Source organism: Melospiza georgiana, chromosome 2 (assembly GCF_028018845.1).
Source record: "Melospiza georgiana isolate bMelGeo1 chromosome 2, bMelGeo1.pri, whole genome shotgun sequence".
NCBI lineage: Eukaryota > Metazoa > Chordata > Aves > Passeriformes > Passerellidae > Melospiza > Melospiza georgiana.
Genome location: NC_080431.1, coordinates 65071522 through 65089309, shown reverse-complemented (window position 1 = coordinate 65089309; position 17788 = coordinate 65071522). Strand labels below are relative to the sequence as shown.

Below are 17788 nucleotides of genomic sequence, written 5' to 3'. Positions count from 1 at the left end.
ATGGTTGCTCTTATTTTTCCTGGCTCTGTATGTGACTATACTGTGTTGTTTTGAAAGCACATTCTGATGTTCTGTAATCCTATATTCTACCTGCATAACAACTCCACTGTTACTGTTTTTACTGTATGTGCAATTATAGGAATCAGTGTGATTTCAGTCCTATTAGCTGACTTGTGTGTTGTTATTTTCTCACTTGGATCCCTGTTTTGGCTACTTGCAGGGTTCCTGGTAAGTTGTCTTGTAATGGTTATTTATTCAGGAATCTCTATAGTTCTACAGGCTTGGTTTTGCTTAGATTTATATTTTTGAGAATTTCACACTTGCTGTTAAACCATCTTCTCTAATGAAGCCAACCTGTCCTCCAGCTGGTCTCCGCTTGCTTAATTTCTCAGCCAGCCCTTTTGGGGCTTGAATTTTTCATGCTCAGAGTATCCCAGGCAGGAGGTGCTGGAGTTTGTGACACTAATAATCCACATTTGGGAAGTGTACATAGGTCCAGAGAGAATGGAGAGGATGGAATGCCACGTCCAGGGACTTCAGGCCTTATTTAACTCTGTGGCTAGTATTTGCAATTCCCAATAATCTGCTTTCCTATAGTGCAAACTTACAGATTTTGATTCAGTTTTTATTTGGGCCTTATTTCTTTAGCATATTTCAACAGGAGTATGCCTTGCTTTTCCTTTGAGCTTTCTGTAGCACCTGGGGAGCAGAAAATGAGATTTTTTTCAGGTCTGTGTAATATCAGGCATTATTGATCATTAATGGCCAAGGATAGCAAAAAAAACCCCCAAGTAACAAGAAAAGAACATTCAGTAGGAAAATGATAATATCTTGGTTCTTGTGATAAATGAATCAATCTTTATTTCACATGGCTGTGAAATAGCATAATATACTTTATCCCAAATTTTCTAGGAATTTTGGACTGGTTTTGTTTATTATTTACTCATGAAAAAGTTTATTTGCTCTCATAGACCTCTTTTCTGTTTTGTCAGGCTATGCAAATAAAACCATGAGAAACAACCATTGTAGTGGCTATAAACAAGCAAGCATCTTCATCATTGGTGGTACACACAGACATTCAAATCTGCTTTTAACAGATCATGAATCTCTGTGTGGGAAATGAATGAAGAAATATTTAACTTTCTGTTTATCTCCTCTGGTGTGTCTCCTTATACTCTGTATTTCTGTCTTGATTGATGTGCCTTTAACCTTTTAGGTGCTTCTCATGTTTGTTTGCCCATTTGTTTACCTCCAGCCTAGCTTTGTTTTTTTAAATAACCTTCCTGTATGTAAAACTGGAAAGTCTTTCAGTAAAGGTTGTGTTACAGTTTAGCTCTGTACTGCTGTGTTGCCTTTGAAAAAAGAGGATTTTTTTCCTGTTCTTTTTTCTCTTCTTGCCACATATCCTGTCTATGGAATTTGGTTTGGTATCTTCTGAGCTGCTGTACTGCTCTGTGGTGCTACATCTGAATTTTCGTCCCTTTCTGATTGGACTCTATTAAATTGATTTTTTTTTTTTTTATTTTTCATCTCTCCTATCACTTTGTATCTTTTCCCTGTTTCAGTGGGGTAAACTCCTGCTTAAAAGAAATTTAAAAGTCATGAGTCTGAGAAATAATAACACCACAAGTAGTATATATAGAAGTAGCAAACAAGCAAATGCATGTTTTGGGGTAAATTGATTTTTAGAGAATGAAAAGAAATTTCAGAATATGCTTGTTTAGATTAATGCTTTTTAGGTTTTTTTTTCAGATGGCTTTTATTCTCAGAAGTTGCTATTTGTCTGCTATGCTTTTTATTTACTGTGTTATGTAATCTCCATTTGCTGAAATTTGCATTTCTGCCTTCATGAATATATTATTTTTCAGAAACATTTTGGGTCAATGAAAAACTTCATTAAAATATGTATTTATTTAGGAAATACATCGCTGGAGGCTCCAGAAGAAACAATACCCTAGAATTTTTAAGCTTTGGTATTTCTAAAGTATTTATTGCTCTAACAGAAATTTACAGAGAAGGGGAATAATAGGATATTAAATTTGAAGTCGGAATGAAAATGGCTTTACAGATATAATTTGAAGGAAATCTAAGGTATTAGAATAAATAGTCCCACTATCTCAAATTTCATTAAATGATGTACAGGCAAAGACAGTAATGGATTTTTCAGCATTGACTGCCTCAGTGAGAGGTGAGCAGTTTGCATTTGAAAAAAAAGACTGATATAAAGGCTTAAAGCTTGCAGTTTCTTTTTTAACTGCTTATTAAAACAACTGATCAAATGCTTTCTGTGAGATTTATTGCTTGCTTTCATCTGTCTTAGCCATGTATTTCACTAATTTAGAGTGATATTTTAGCAGAGTGATTTGGTAACGGCTCAGCAGTAAGGCAATGTCTGATCTGGAGGTAAAGGTTCAGTATTTGATGTTGCGTTTTCTCGTATAGCACAGCATCCAGGACACAGCTAGTGAGGGCTTGTAAACAGTAAAGGAGGTTGGGACACAAAGGAGATGTGCTGCTTTACAGAGGGGCTCACCCAGTGGCACAGTAAATGAGAATTTTCTCTGCAGACCAACCGCAGCTACTGCCAAATAACGGTGGGGAAACTGTGGGCGATGAGCACTTACTCTAATTGCAGCACTGACAAGGAGGAAGCAACAGGATAAAAATAAACCCCTCATGCTTCACTGGGCCTTCCATTACTGTAGCATTGGAGATTTTTGTATCTTATGAGTTAAGGGAATCTTCTGTCCACACATACTTTGGGCTGAGTCCAGTAGAATGTAGTGAAACATTTCAGGTCCAAAATACATTCAAGTTACTGGTTCCTGAGTTCTGTGAACGAGCACTAATCCCTGATGTTTATGGAATGAGGCAAACTGAACTCTAAGTGGTGTTGAAGAAAGTGAAGAGGCAAAATAATGAAAGCAATAGTCTATCTTGTAGTTCCTCTTCTACAATTTAATGTAAAAGACTTCCATTTGAAGGCAAGGGAGCACTAAATACCTATTTCTGTTACTAACTAAATTTAGAAGAATACATAAAACATGATTTGTGGATGTTAATAATGTACATTTTAAATGGTCTGTGCACAGTCCTGATTAAATGTGATCTATATTTTGTTTAGCATAGATTATAAAATCTCTAATTAAAAGCTGGGACTTTGTTGCACTAGGCATTTAACTTACTGCATATATACTGTAGCTGAGCTGCTGGTTTAAGGTGAGAAAACAGGTGGGCACAAAAGACAGATGGGGAAACACAAGGTGATGAAGACAGTTATGGGGGTTGTAATAAGCTGCAGTTGCCATTTACCATCTGCCCAGCTACAGTGAGAAATTTTGTTATACCATTTTTTGTTGTAGTGCACTATTTTTTCATTTTGCCTTAAAGATGTAGCAGTGCATGTCCATATATATAGGACTGTGTCATTTGGTTCAGTGTTGGTTGGTAAACATACTAATACCAATACTTATTATTATTATTATTATTATTATTATTATTATTATTATTATTATTATTATTATTATTACTACTACTACTACTACTACTACTATTAATACTATTAATACTGCTATGACAGAGAATTGTTCCTTAGCTTTCATATATGTTCCACACCCTGATTTGTGGATGCTTGGGATCTTCCTGGAATTACAGTTGATAAGGGGGTATCAGTGAGTGTTGATCGCTAGTAATAATCAAGTAATATTTTTCCATTCTTGTAATGGAAGGACATAAACAAGAGCACTTTTCTCTTATATGTAGTGTTCCCAAGTTTTGTCCAAATTGCAGTATTTATTTGAATTTGTTTTAAATCTATCCAGTGTTTAGTTTTTCTTGCCTAAATCATCCTTTAAGCCCTGGTAGGCTAACTTGACTAAATTCACCTAAGGAATGCTTGATTTTGAATCTGAAAGGTACAAAAATAGTAAGGAATCAAGGTAGTTGTGTGGAAAGACTGATGCTGGTAAGTTCTGCTGTTTGAAATACAGCTGGTGTTGCAGTCCAGCATCACACCACATTTTTGTGGTGAGGATACACTAGGAGAGGGCATGGGAAGAGAGTGTTTAACAAGGAGCTGGTGCATATTGAGGAAATCCAGATCAAAACTGATAGAGCTCATCTTGAAGGGTGGGTAAGACTGACCATAGGGGTAATTACAGTTTTTGCTTGTGTAGGCCAGTCATCCAAGGTTACTCCTGTAGTGCAGAATGAAGATAATGCTTTAGATTAAACACAAAGAAGAACATCTTTACAATGAATGTGGTAAAACTCTCAAATAGGTTGCCTGAAGACTTGATAGATGCCTTATTCCTGTAAGCTTTGAAGGTCAGGCTTGGATGGGGCTCTGAGCAACCTGGTGTAGTGGAAGGCTCCTGCTAATTTCAGGCAGATTGGACTAGATAACCTTTAAGGTCCTTCCAACTCAAACTATTTTGTGATTCTAGGATTCAGTGATTTCAGGAGTTGATTCAAAGTCCCTGATGTTTTACCTCCTTCTTAAAATCACCCCCTTGGTTTGCAGAAGTAGTAAGGAAAAAATAGTTTTCCTTTGTTTCCTTGCATGCTTCTCTGCTCTTCCTGTTGGCTTTGTTTGAGAGTCTCTTTTCTTAACTTCTGCACTTAGTTAAGAAAAGAACTCAAGTCTGTAAAGTAGAGCTCTGCTCTCTGCAGAATTCCTGCTCCTTGTTCCATAGACTGTTTGGAGGAAGAAGATCTTTGTAATATGTTTGCCCTGTTGATATTTGTACTGCATTGTAGCAGTATCTTCATAGTGAAAACAGCTCCTTTGCATCTGAAAACTAACATGGAACAGTGACTGCTGGGTTATGTGAAGTGAGTGATGGTTTTGTCTTGGCTTATGTCAGTAAGAATTGTTTATAGCTGGAGGAGCAGTGGGACCTGAAGCTGGAACATTGTAATAATGAAAATAGTTCTGTATTGCAGATCTTAAAATTCTAAGTAGGATTTTGTTTTGCAAGTTCACCTTTGGAAGAAAAATAATAATTTTATTTCCTTCTATTTCCTGTCTTTTTAGAAATGTAGTTGTTTTCCAGATAAGATTTTCAAAAGGTTTGAAAGTCTCATGTCTGTTTCCCATTAAAATTGAGTTTATTTCTCAAACCACCCAAACAGTTGAAAATCATACTATCCTTACAGAACTTGAACCTCCTTGTGATGATTTTTGTAAATCACATACCAGAAAAAAAACTCATGGTGGCTCCTTTCAATAACTGAGTGCTACAATTTTGCAAGTGAAGGACTTAGAGCCCTGAATTTCAAGAAGATTAAAAAATGGAATCTGTCTGGACCACAGTCCTTGAAAGTGAGCAGTCCATGAAAATATGAAGTAAAGCTTGGCCAAGCAAATGTTCCTTGAAAAGGAGTTTATTTGTGCTCTGGGAAGTGTGCTCACATTTTCAATTGGAATATTCAAAGTCAAGATGCTTTTAATGGGAAATATCTCCTCCCATTTTCGTTATTATTTTTTCTCCCAGGAGGATAAGAAATATTTCCTTCTATTTTTAAAAAGCAGCCTACTGGGTGATTAAAAAAAAAAAGTATGACTTTTTTGTTGCATATATTCTATTTTAAGCAGTGAGAGTGGATTTTATTAGAGTAGTGTAAATAAATAAGCAGATGGCTTTGAATATTAATACTTTGCTTTGCATATATTAAATGTCAGTATAAAATTTATTAAGAAGAAATATTTGCTGCTGGACTGTCTCTGTGTAGTAGGTTAAACATTCCAGTTTTATCCTAGCTAAGATATTGATCTCTTTGCACTGATGGCCCATAGCTGACTCATTATTTTTCCCATAGCACTACTAAATACTGAAACCTACTGATGTTCTAAACAACAAAGTAGATAAATAAGATAATAAATTATGGCAGTTCTCTTCTGCAAGCTGCTAAACTGATAGAAAATGTATTATGGTTATGTCCTTGGAAGAAGCTGGCTGTTTCAGTGTAGTGTGAACTTCTTATCAGGCTTCTTCTCTTCTTCTGGTTATTGACCACTAAATACCCTTAGCTGCTTTTTTTCACTTGTAAGTAAATCAGTCAAATAACCCTTGCTGTAAAAAAAGCTCCATGTTAGACAAAGCATAAGAGAGTTCCACACTAGACTGAAGCAGAAGACATTTTATCCATATGGTCTCTCATATTCTGCCTGTCTGTGTTAGCCTAAACTTGGATATGCTTTTTTATGTTTTTTCCTCAGAGCAGTTGAAAATGGTAGATGAAAAGAATCTTACCCACATTTCTGTAAATGGCTACAGGAATAAAACCTATTGAATGCATGATAAAAAGTTACTGCAGCATAAAAAAACTGTATTGTTCAAGCATGGAAGCGTTGTAAAAAGTGCTTGTAAAAGCATTTCAGAAATTTTCCCCCTACCGTAGTTATGAGTAAGTCATCTCAGTATCTTCTCTCTTTTGAGAAAAATCAAAGCAATCAAATGCAGCAATACAAAGGGATGACATCTGTTTCTGTCTATTTAGTAGGAAAAATTACTTACATATATATCTATATATATCTATATATGAACTTCCATCATCTTGGAAATCAATCTGTGCAAGAAATGCATAGGAAAAAAGGCATAATCTCAAAGTATTGTACTTTGTAGTTTTAAATTGAGTGGTAAATTTGTGTGTTCTTACAAACTGGTTTGTCTGCAACAACCATATTCTATTACATTATCACTGTTACAGAGTTTGAGAAAATACTTGCTCTGCAGAAAAGGGATTGAAATTGCTCTGTCATTTGGTTCCATATTGGATTACTGTTTTGGATAGAAAAAGATCACTGGCAATGTGAAGTACATGGTTATCTTCCCACTCAGTAGTGTTTTTTATGTAGAATCTTTTTTCTGCTGAAAGGTTTTAAGAGGATGTTTTTGTTTAATCTAGAATAAGATGTGTCAGTGTGAATGCACATGTTTGAAATCCAGTTTCCACACTGGCAGTCAATCTACTATTTTTGGTTTTCTTGCTCTTCCTAACTTTTGCTGTTGAAACTGTCTCCAGCTGCCTTGACATTCTGGCAGTGAAGCAGCATTTGGGTTTCTTCCAGCTGTGGTCACTGGGTGGCTCTTGGCACAAAGTGAAAACACTTGCAGTTAAAATGGGAAATATTTCTCACCATCCTAGAAATGTCGACTTTCAGGCAGTTTGTTCTTAACTGAACAAATGTCATCTGCCACACATGACCCATGCATTCTCTGAAACTGCTTCAGACACTTTTTTGAAAGAGATGAATGTTTCTCTTATTTCTTAAGCTAGCTATCTAAAATTATTTTTAATGGAGACCTGTCAGCAGCTACCCTGTATTTTTTTTAGTAGTGACAACAGATTCGTAGTCCTAAACACATTTTTTTCTTTCTTCTCTTTTGTCCATTTAAATTTACTTTTACAACCTCATGTATTTTTGCAACACCAGTTTGGTGGAGTAGTGTGTGTGTGAAGTTGTTCCAGGTGAGCAAGGTGAGCTTTTCCACCTTGCTGGAGTGAGAATGAGCGTAGGGCAGACTGGGGTGGGGCTCAGGACTTCATTGCAGTGGCCCAGTTGTGCTAACATAAGCTGCTGTGTCCCCACTACATTGCTGCCTTCAGGCTGTTTTCTTTGGTGTGCCTGGTGGCTCCAGCTTACTTCTTCACTTCAGGCAATGTAGCAATCTGTGTGTGTGCCCAGGAGTTTAGCTAATGCTCAAATGGGATAAGTCTTTGGTGGTACAGAAGTGAAGTCCAGCCAAGAGATAATCTTTCAACAGAGATTTCTTAATTTAGGGAAATTTCTCAGGAGACCATGTTGTGTGAATTGCAAGGATGGGAATTAAGCCTGAAAATGAACAAATTGTAGTTTATTTGTCAGTGCTCATGAAAACGCTTCAGGAATGGGAATGTGTTGTTCAGTTCCTGTTACTTGAATTGGATTGGTCCAGCTCTTGACCTTGGAGCACGGCGTGTCCTGCAACACGTGCTCACAACAATTTGCTGTGCTCTCAGTGGGAGGAATCAAGGCATCTCTTTGGATGGCAGAAATATCTTCCATCTCCAGCTGTTGAACCTTTTCTTGTGAATGTTCTGGTGCTTGGAGCTCCAGTCATAATGCCATTCCAATTCTCTTTGCTTGTGCTTTAATGCAGCTTTCCTGCAGGGCTGGCCTTGGTGTTAGAACGAGGAAGAGGCAGGGATGACTGATCACTGCCACGTGTCTTCCCTTTGGTGGGTTCAGAGCATTTTTTGCTAAAATCAGTGATGCATTTCCATTGACTTTGGTTTGTGAAACTTCATTGTAAAATTTTTATGGATTTTCAGTAAGCACAAGAAATGTCTAGGCCTAAACTATTTTGGTGAATAGCTAACAAGGCATTTTTTCACATGTTATCCCTGCAGACTTGTTTTTCTGTCTATGCAGAATATAAAATCCACATTTATTCAAAACCAGTGCAGTTAAATTTAAGGGAGAAGAAGAGTATGTAATGTCATACAAACTTAATTTACGATGATGAAATAACTATAACAAGTAGATTATGTTAATTTCTGAACATCTCTAAGGCTCAGTGTGTTTCTCTAGAAATAACTACTAATTTGATTTCAACTTGACTTTCTTCCAAGGATCTTTAAAATACGAGTATTATGGCTCAGATAGGATAACCAGAACATAAGTTTTCCTAAAAGCTTGTAGCAAAGTTGTACATGCAGCTCAGGAGGAAAGATTCAGTGTTAGAGTGCAATTAATTGACCGCCATAAGCTTTAAGACATTGTGTATTATTAATGACAGATGTTTGTTCCACTTTCAGAACAACTGTCATAAACTAATTGATCTTGACTTGGCCTGAGAAACTAAGGGTGCACATAGAGCAGGAACCATGGACATGACTGAGGAGAATCAGTAGCACCTCAATAATTTGTCTTTCAACACAGATCATTGTAGTCACTGTAGCAGTTCTAATCCTTCACCTCTCTTAACTCTCTTTGACCATTTTTTAAACTTTAGTTACTACTTTTTAGCCTGAATTCTTTTAAATGTTCCACAGAAAGTTAAATTGGTTACTCCTGTTATATTGCCTTTGTCTAAAGAGTTAAGAAACATTATTTTTGAAAATGTGCCTTTGGCATTCTTGTGCTGTAGGTTATTTCTTATTCCAATTTCCATTTCATTTTTGTAATCCATCATTCCTCTAAAAATTGCTTTTCTGCTTTGCATCCTTTTGAGTTCAGTCTGAGGGCCTGTCATAGCCCGATTTCCTTGCCCTTCACAGTTTCTTCTAAGTTTTGCTATTTCCACTTCTAAATCAACTGTTACATCCAGTAAGAAAGATTCATTAAAAGAAAACAAAACAAAAAAACCACAACTGCTAGAAGATACTCTGTTAATGGGGATTACCTAATCATTTAATGCCTGAATTGCGGGGAAAATTATTTATTTTTTTTTCCTTCCAAATGTATGGACAGTTTTCATATCATCTTTGCTGGAAGCTCAGTTGTCTTTGCCCTTCTAGTCGAATTGCCAGCTTTCTGCCAGTTTTACATCCTTGGAGCGCCAGCTTTTCTCTTTGGGCAATGACCAGCAAAGGGCAGCTGTGGAGTTGTGTAAAAGAACTGCAGGACCACTTGTGACAGCATTTTAAGTCTGTACTGAATACATGGAAAAAGAAGTCAAAATACTCAACCTTTTTAAAAGAAGAGAAATAATAGATGTGAAATATCTTTCCTGGTTATTATTGTGGTATCTGCATCTGCCTTTATTTATGAAGAGCTTCTATCTGTTCAGATTATCCTTGATTGACATTTGGTTGAGAGAAGCCAGCTCTGTTCTTCTCAGGTCTCTTGGCAGCCATGAGCAGCTCCCTCAGCTGATCTCTTGTTCTTTCCTCCAGTGCTCTGGTGTGTTTCTGAGGGGTTACTGAGGAGGCCCTGGTGCACTTGGGCTCTGCTCTGCTCTCCTCGTTTGGGAGCAAAATTCAACCAAGCCTTGTGTCAAAGATAAACCCTCTCAGACCACCAAGCATCTTCTTGCTCTCTGTATAGTATTGCTGTGTCTGGGTGGAGGCAGGGGAAGGGCTTCACTTGTGTCTGCTCCTGTGCACTGAGAGGAGCATCACCTTCAGACACCTGGGAAGGGGAAGGGAAGGAGGATGTGCCATGTGGGTCAATCAGAAGAGGAAATAAAGCTCTCTTAAGGACAGTGGTGGTTATCACACTAATTACCGCTGAAAAGTACACACTGGTCAAATAAACAAAACTCAGGGTTTTTTATCAAAACATCTGCAGTCTTTGCTATTTGTGGTCAGAGCCTGGGGAGAATATTTTTGTGGTGGCAATTAAATGGACATAGGCTGTGGTTTTAGCTTGTTCAAAAGGAGGGAGAGAGGGAGTTGAGATAATATATTTCTCTGCAAAGTAAAGTTTTTGTTACTTTCTGATGACAGATCAGGAGAATGTAGCAAACAAAATGTTTTGAGAAGCTTCAGCCTTGACTGCTGCTGTGTTCCTGGGGCCAGGCCTGTGGCTTTCTGGGGAGAAAGAAAGGTCATGCTTATCACACACAATAAAATACATTCAGCCTTAGAGAAAAACAGCAGGAAAGTTTGGTCTTCTCATCCCACCTTTTGATCTAACTTTCTTCTGCGGAGTATTTTTAAGTCATAATTTTAACTATGTTTTGACATTTATTTAAGCCTTGGCTGCCTTAATGATTATGCAGAAAAGTATTTTTTTCCTATTTTTCCTAAGAATAACTGTGTCCTAACTCCTAGAAAATAGTCACATTAAACGCAACGATCTTTATTTAACTAAAAAAACCCAAATTAATCAGTTCATTAAATGTCAGCTTAGCATTGCCTTCTGGCTCTATCGTCCCGTGATTACGTTTCTCAGAATATTTCAATTTAACTGTCTTGCAGTAAGATATTAAGTGTGGACTTTTAGTTTTGCTGAAAATTGCTCCTTCTCTCAAAATTTATAATGTCCAGAACATATGTATGTACTCAGCACACCTCAGGACTTAAGGATTCCTTTCATCTTTAAGGGAAGGGCAGCCTTCCCTTTCCCTTCCTACTTGTCTTCCCTCACTCCCATTTTGAGTGTGGGCCTTTCATGTGGAAGATTGATGGGGGATGAATAAGCAGAATCTTTCACCTGCTGAAAACTTCAAAAATATCTCAACATCATCGTTGTTGGAGATCTATAATAGAACAAAAGTTGCAAAGAAAGTGCAATTTTCTTAGCTCCTCAACTCCACCTTAGCATGGTGTGGGGTTTGGATTGAGTGTGGTTTTGTTTGATTGAAGGTTTTTTTTTTGAAATTGCAGACAGGAGATGCCTAGGTTTGAAGTAATTTGTAATTTTGTCCAATATCAAATACATGATCATGCTCTCCTAGTTTGCCAAGTTGTAATGGAAATAGCATCTTCATGATAGCTTTTCCTTGCTTGCAAAAATGGAAGCTCTGGAGGGTAAATAGCAGTCAACAAAATAATGGGATTTGCTTGTTCACTGATGTTGTGTCTACTTCTCTTGGCTGTAGAGGTCCTGGAGAATTGGTGTGCTCAGTTTGGATTTTGTCAAAAGAAGATTTTGTTGTAAGGGTGCATAGCTTATAATGGCAGAGAGGAGTGGAATGAAGGCATTTTGTGCCTTGATCTGGCACTGCAGTTACTAATGGGATTCATCATTATTGTATACTTCTTTGATTTCTACAGTCCGAGGAAGTCTGAGTTATTAGAATATTTTGACTTACACAAGTTTCTTTGGAGATACATTTTTCTACCAACCAGATGCTGAATATTAACAAAGCTGTGTTAATGTGTTTGATTTTGAATTACAGTATTCTGGAATGTCTTTATCTTCATTTAGTCATGCATACGTGATTATAACTTAATTTAGTTTTTGCCTAGAAATATGTGAATGGTGCTGTGTTCTCTATTAAAGCTCACTTAAATAAGCTGCATGAGAAGTGATGGCCATGTGTTGCTGAAGGGCTAATGCTTTAGAAGGGGATGTTGTTGCTGCCTATGCTCCCAGATAATAGAGATTTTCAGCCTAACGCAATAACTATACTGAAAAGTTCTGTGTTCCAGTGCATTAGAGATATCTTTCACAGTGAGATATTACCTAATTATTTTATAACTCACAAATTTCTCAAGAAGTGGATTTTTTCGTGTTAGATCATATAACAAAAAATGTAGAGGGTTTTTTCTTGCCTATATTTCTTGTATAATAGTCTTATACTTAAAGATTAGGAAAATGAGCTGCAGTGGTTTTGCAGATAAATGACAAAAACTGTTTGTTGGCATATACAGATCGAGTTGTGTTTACAATTACATAATTTATAATCTGTAAATCAAATGTTTGTTTTGTGGGCTGGGGGGGGCTTGGCTCTTCACCAAGGCATTTCCAATTCTGTGGAGGAGTTGGAAATATGGAATATAAAAATAAAAAGAAAAAAGCAGAGGGAGAGGGTAAGATAGAGGGGAAAAAAAGCATGAAAAATTGATTGTGCAATGCTGCTCATTCATGGTTCCTTCTGGTATTCTGGGATTTTATATCAGGGTAAAACATTAACATTCTATTATTCAGTATAGAACATGAAAGCGTGAAAGTTTTCTCATGAATTTAGGGATGAAAATTCACTTAAAAATACATTTTCATTATTTGGTTTAAATTTTGTTGCTGTTAAATGCTGCTGTGAGGATGCAGGAATTGTATTCCAGGATTAAGAATAGTAACCAGGCATTTCTAAAGTACCTGTAAAGAAATGAGAGGAAATGGTTAAAGGAGAATTAAAGTTCTTAAAATGAATGCAGAGATATGGGAGGGCATGGAAAAAAAAATCCCTTCTCTCATCTAAATTCATAGTTGGAAATACAGACCTACTGATGGAATCCCCAATATCCTAAAAAAATAGTTTTTTGTTGAAAATGTTTTGTCTTTACCATTGTATACGTAGTTATGATTTTAAGTCATAATTGACAAAATAAGTTCAGTCAGTTATGATAAGTGTTGCAATATTAACGTATTTTTCTGAATATTTTCTCTTTTTACCTACTTGTTAAAGAAACTTTATCCTCCATCTCTGTTTATCCTTTGCCAAAACTCCAATTTTTAAGTCTTGATACCAGCTGCTGAGATGAAGAGTCCTGTATCACATGGAGTATGCATTCATCCCTAGGAAAAGTGTAACAATTCAGTGGGAGATAATTTTAGTTGTTTTCTGTGTTTTAGAAGTATTCTAGAGAAATGCTGCTATGTGGTATCAGAAATGGGAGTAAGATTAATCACTGGAGAACTATTTAATAAAGATTTCTCTACTTAAGCTTGGCTCTTGTCTGTGGTTAGAGATAAATACTGGACAGGGACCCATTTCCTGGTGCCTGTTTCTCCTTCTTTTCTGCTGTCATAGTCTATATACAAGTAAAAACAATCTCCTAAATAAACACCTTTTTAAAATAGAAGGAATTATAGCAAATTCCTGTCTAAAAACAGTGCAAAGGTCATAATGTAAATATATTGCAGAATATTCCAGTTGTTCTAGCAAGTGGCAAAATTTTCTGATCCTACCTCCTGCATTTTATGTTGAACGCTGAAATTTTAATCTTAAATTTAGTTATTTTCAACTTTCCTGGCTTAATTTAATCTGTTTTGGAGAATAGTAGTATATTATGTAATAAGAAATCAATTGTCACCCAACCCTTGCACCTAAACTCAGAACTGTAGTGAAACTCAGATTCAGAAGTAGTCTCTTGTGCTAACAGTAATCAAAGCCATCGTGTAAGAGTGTGGTTGCCATAGTACAGGTCTGCCTTTGCTGTGCCTTATTTCATCTGTGTCTCTTTCTTTGATCTGAAAGGCAGTTTTAACTGGGACACAGTAGTGTGATGAGCTGCTGGTGGTCTTTGTCTGTAATGTGATGTGCAGGTTTTGGCTGGGATAGAGTTTATTTTCTTCATAATACTGAGTATGGGGCTGTGGTTTGGATTTGAGCTGGAAATTGTCAATAACACAGGGATGTTTTCATTGCTGCTGAGCTGGGCTTTCACCAAGCCAAGGCTTTTCTGCTCCTTACCCCACCCCACCAGTGAGGACACTGAGGCTGCAGGAGGAGTTGGAGGGGGCACAGCTCAGGCAGCTGGCCCCAGCTGATCCAAGGGACATTCCAGACCTTCTGGCATCATGCACAGCATATAAAGCTGGGGGAAGAAGAAGGAAGGGGTTGGGACGTTCGGAGTGATGGTGTTCATCTTCCCAAGTCACCATTAGGCATTGTGGAGCCCTGCTCACCTGGAGATGGCTGAACACCTGCCTGCCCATGGGAGTTGGTGAAGGAATTCTTTTGTTTGCTTTGCTTGCATGCTTAGCCTTTGCTTTAGCTATTAAGTTGTCTTTATCTCAACCCAGGAGCTTTTTCATTTCTATACATCTTGATTTTCTCCCCCATGCTGATGTAGGGGGAGTTAGTGAGTGGCTGCATTGTGGTTTGTTGCTGGCTGAGGTTAAGTCATGACATGCAGTAAGCTATACTGAATAGTGGTTATTAGAATGTTTTGTTATCTACATGACTTTTGTTTCTCCTGTTGCTGTGATTTTGAAATACTTCATGTCTAGGCTATTCTTTGTGCTATGAGTGCTGTTTTTCTTTTGAATACCGACCTGGGTCTTTCCTTTGTAACTGTTACTGTAAAAGCCATATGCAGTTGTTGTTGTAAGTTTTTCTCTCCTAAATTAATGGTCTCTTTATAAAATCAACATTATGTCACTAGATTTAGAAAGGAAATAATTAATAGATGTACTAGGTAATTTAGCTGTCTAGAATTTCCCTGATCAAACTGTGGTATTATGTAAAGAATTACCAACCAATAACTTCAGCTTCTTGCTTTTTTAGCATCTTGCTTGAAATCTCACATGATACTAGCTGAAAAAAGCCAAAGTAAGACACACACACATACTAACACCCTGAAGAAAAAACACCCCAAACCAACAAGACCCACATCAGTCCAGCCTTTTAATATAAGCCACCCCTTGAAAAATTGAAGATCATGTTGATCTTCATGCTTGATTACTATGCTATAAGAATTCATAGAGAAGCAAATAGAAAACATGTAAGGAGTGTTGTTTTTTCTTTTGAGTATGTCTACCTATTTCCAGATTTTCACAACTGCTGTGATAAAAGCTGTCCTCATTGACTTCTACCAATGCTGTGCAAGTTGTTTGGATAGTGTCTGTGAACTTAAGCTTCCTAGTTTTTAACGTTTAATTAAAAAGTAAAAACTTGGAATACTTCACCAAAGCCACACTTGTACAATACAATTAGTCACACCTGTATTACATAAAAAGTAGAACAACAACACAGGCTAACAAAAGAAGCTTGTTTTCCTAGGGAAGATTGAGGTAGTTCTTTTATGGAAGCAGCTTTGCCCTGCTGCTTCTCAGTGGCTTTGGCTTGTTCTGATGTTCACAACAGTGCAAAGTGGACCAAGATTTATGAGCAGTCAGCAGAAGTTAGGAAGGACAGAAATAGCTGTTGTTTGGAGAAGTGGACTGGAAATCAAAATGAAGACTACCTAGCTATAGCTACCACAGATCATGAAGCAGCATCCTTGCATCCCCTTGTGGTCATGCCCCATCCTACCCCATCCTAGGATTTTAGCCTCTATACTCAATAGGAATCAAATTGTGTTATCAATAGGAAGCTTTTGTTGTCTAGCATTTTAGAGGTGCTTGAAGTAAAATGGACAGGACTTCAGAGTCTGACTGTTTTGCTTCTCTTGATGTTTTCTATCTTATCCATAGCAATTATGTGTGAGGAGTAAAGTCTGTAACTCACTGCTGCTTCTGTGATATTTTAGATATTTTTCAGGAGAAGTGAAAACTTCTCTCCCCTCTAAACTCCTCTCTCCTCCATTGTAGGTAATCAAAGCCTTGTAGTCAGAATTTGGGAAGTTTATGGGTTTGGGAGGTAAAGCTTTATGGTGAGGCTGCTTTAGATTAGTGACTGGAGGATAGTTAGTATTTTCAAAGTTCTGTGGTGCCTACCGGATGAAAACCATCTCTGCTTTCCATGGCACAAAGAGGAGCCCAGTGCTTTTCTTTGTCTAAGGTTTGGTAGCTTCAGTCTGCAAGCCTTCTGTGGGGAATGACATCTGTGGCATTCACATTCTCTGAAAAGATTCCTTCACCCAGGATTTTTCTCCTGGGAAGCTGAGAGCTGAGAAGCCTCAGAGAAAAGGAAAACTATTCTTATCTCATTTGCTTCTCCTGTATTTTGCTCATGTGGATTGTGTTTAGAGATTGTTTACCCATAGGTGTTTGTTTCATTATATTCTGGTGTGAGTTGTTTTGACTCATTGGCCAATTATGGCCAAGCTGTGCTGGGACTCTGGAAAGAGTCACAAGTTTTCATTATTATCTTTTTAGCATTCAGTAAGTATCCTTTCTGTATTCTTTAGTATAGTATAGTATTCTTTAATAAAATGTAGTATTATAAAGTGATAAATTAGCCTTCTGAAAAGATGGAGTCGGATGCATCATTCCTGCCTTCATTGGGGCATTCCCTGCAAATACAATAGACATCCAAGTCTGAACGAAGTAGCTCGACAGAGGGACTGACATACTTGGTGATACTGCAGATGTGATAGTACTTGCTCCTCTTGTTTCTTGTTTCTTCAAGAAATACAAAACAAGTCTGTGAAATTGAGTCCCACATTGATTTTTATTTCTCAGAGGCAGTTGCTGTTAAATTCTTGGTAATGTTGGGAGAGACTGGAAAATACTTCCAGGTATGGCACTATTCTTCCTAGGAATTGTATGATACAAGCAGGGGGGAGAAGAAAAGCCCACAAACCCTCTAGAAATGCAGTAATGCTTGCTTTAGCTTGTGGGACTGGAGAATTGATTCTGACTTTTTTCTTTGCTACTGATATTTTAGTCTGCCACAATAATGTAGTCCGGTCTTTAGGCAGCTTTTCTAGTGAGTGTTCTGTGCTTGCTTTCAAAGGTGTGTTGAGGTGAAATGAAAAAGAAAATGGTAGTTAGAAACAAAGTAACTTTAGGTTGATGATGAGAAATACTCCAAAGGTCAAAGTACATGTGTTTTGTCTTGCTTGTGGTAAGATACTCTTGTTAGATCCTGAGTTACTGAGGATTACATGCTCAAATCTATCTATTCACTTAAAAATTGTATTACTAAGAAAAAATATTACAGTAGCAAAATTTACTGATGGCTGTGTTTCTGTGCCCTGTCTCTTCAGGAAAATACGGTAATTGGAAAAATAGTGAATCTTATTTCTTAAACTTGTCAGTATCTTCATTTAGAAAACCTTTTGTTGTTGATTCAGCTTAAGAATACCAGATGTTTTAAGCCAGAAATCAAAAGCTCCCTCCTTTTTGGAAAAAAAGAGAAAAGAACTTCCATTTTAGCTGTATTGTTCCTGATTCTATATCAAAATGTTTGAATTTTCTGTGCCTGTAAGAGCTAGGTTTTATTGTTACTCATTAAATAACCCAGCAAACCATCTGGCATGTACAAAAGGAAAAAGAAATTTCAGCTTTAGATTAGTAACAGTAGAAAATCCCCCAATTTTGCAGCTGATCCTACATTTTACGGATTTTTTTACAAACTTGAGTGACTCTTAATTTATAATGTTTAAGTATTACATGTCATTTTAAAGAGGCTAATTATTGCCCTGGTTTTGTTTGATAAGTTTAACTATTGCCACATCTTTATAGAAGAAAAGATGAGATTGAGGGCTTGTTGTATTGGGCATAGGGCAAAATGTCCCTGCTGGT

General features: G+C 37.1%; 1 protein-coding gene across 1 annotated transcript in view; it reads left to right on the top strand.

The window, feature by feature from the left end:
* Positions 1–17788, top strand: part of DDX10 (DEAD-box helicase 10) — a 154490-nt gene that overhangs the window by 74356 nt on the left and 62346 nt on the right. The window lies entirely within an intron of this gene.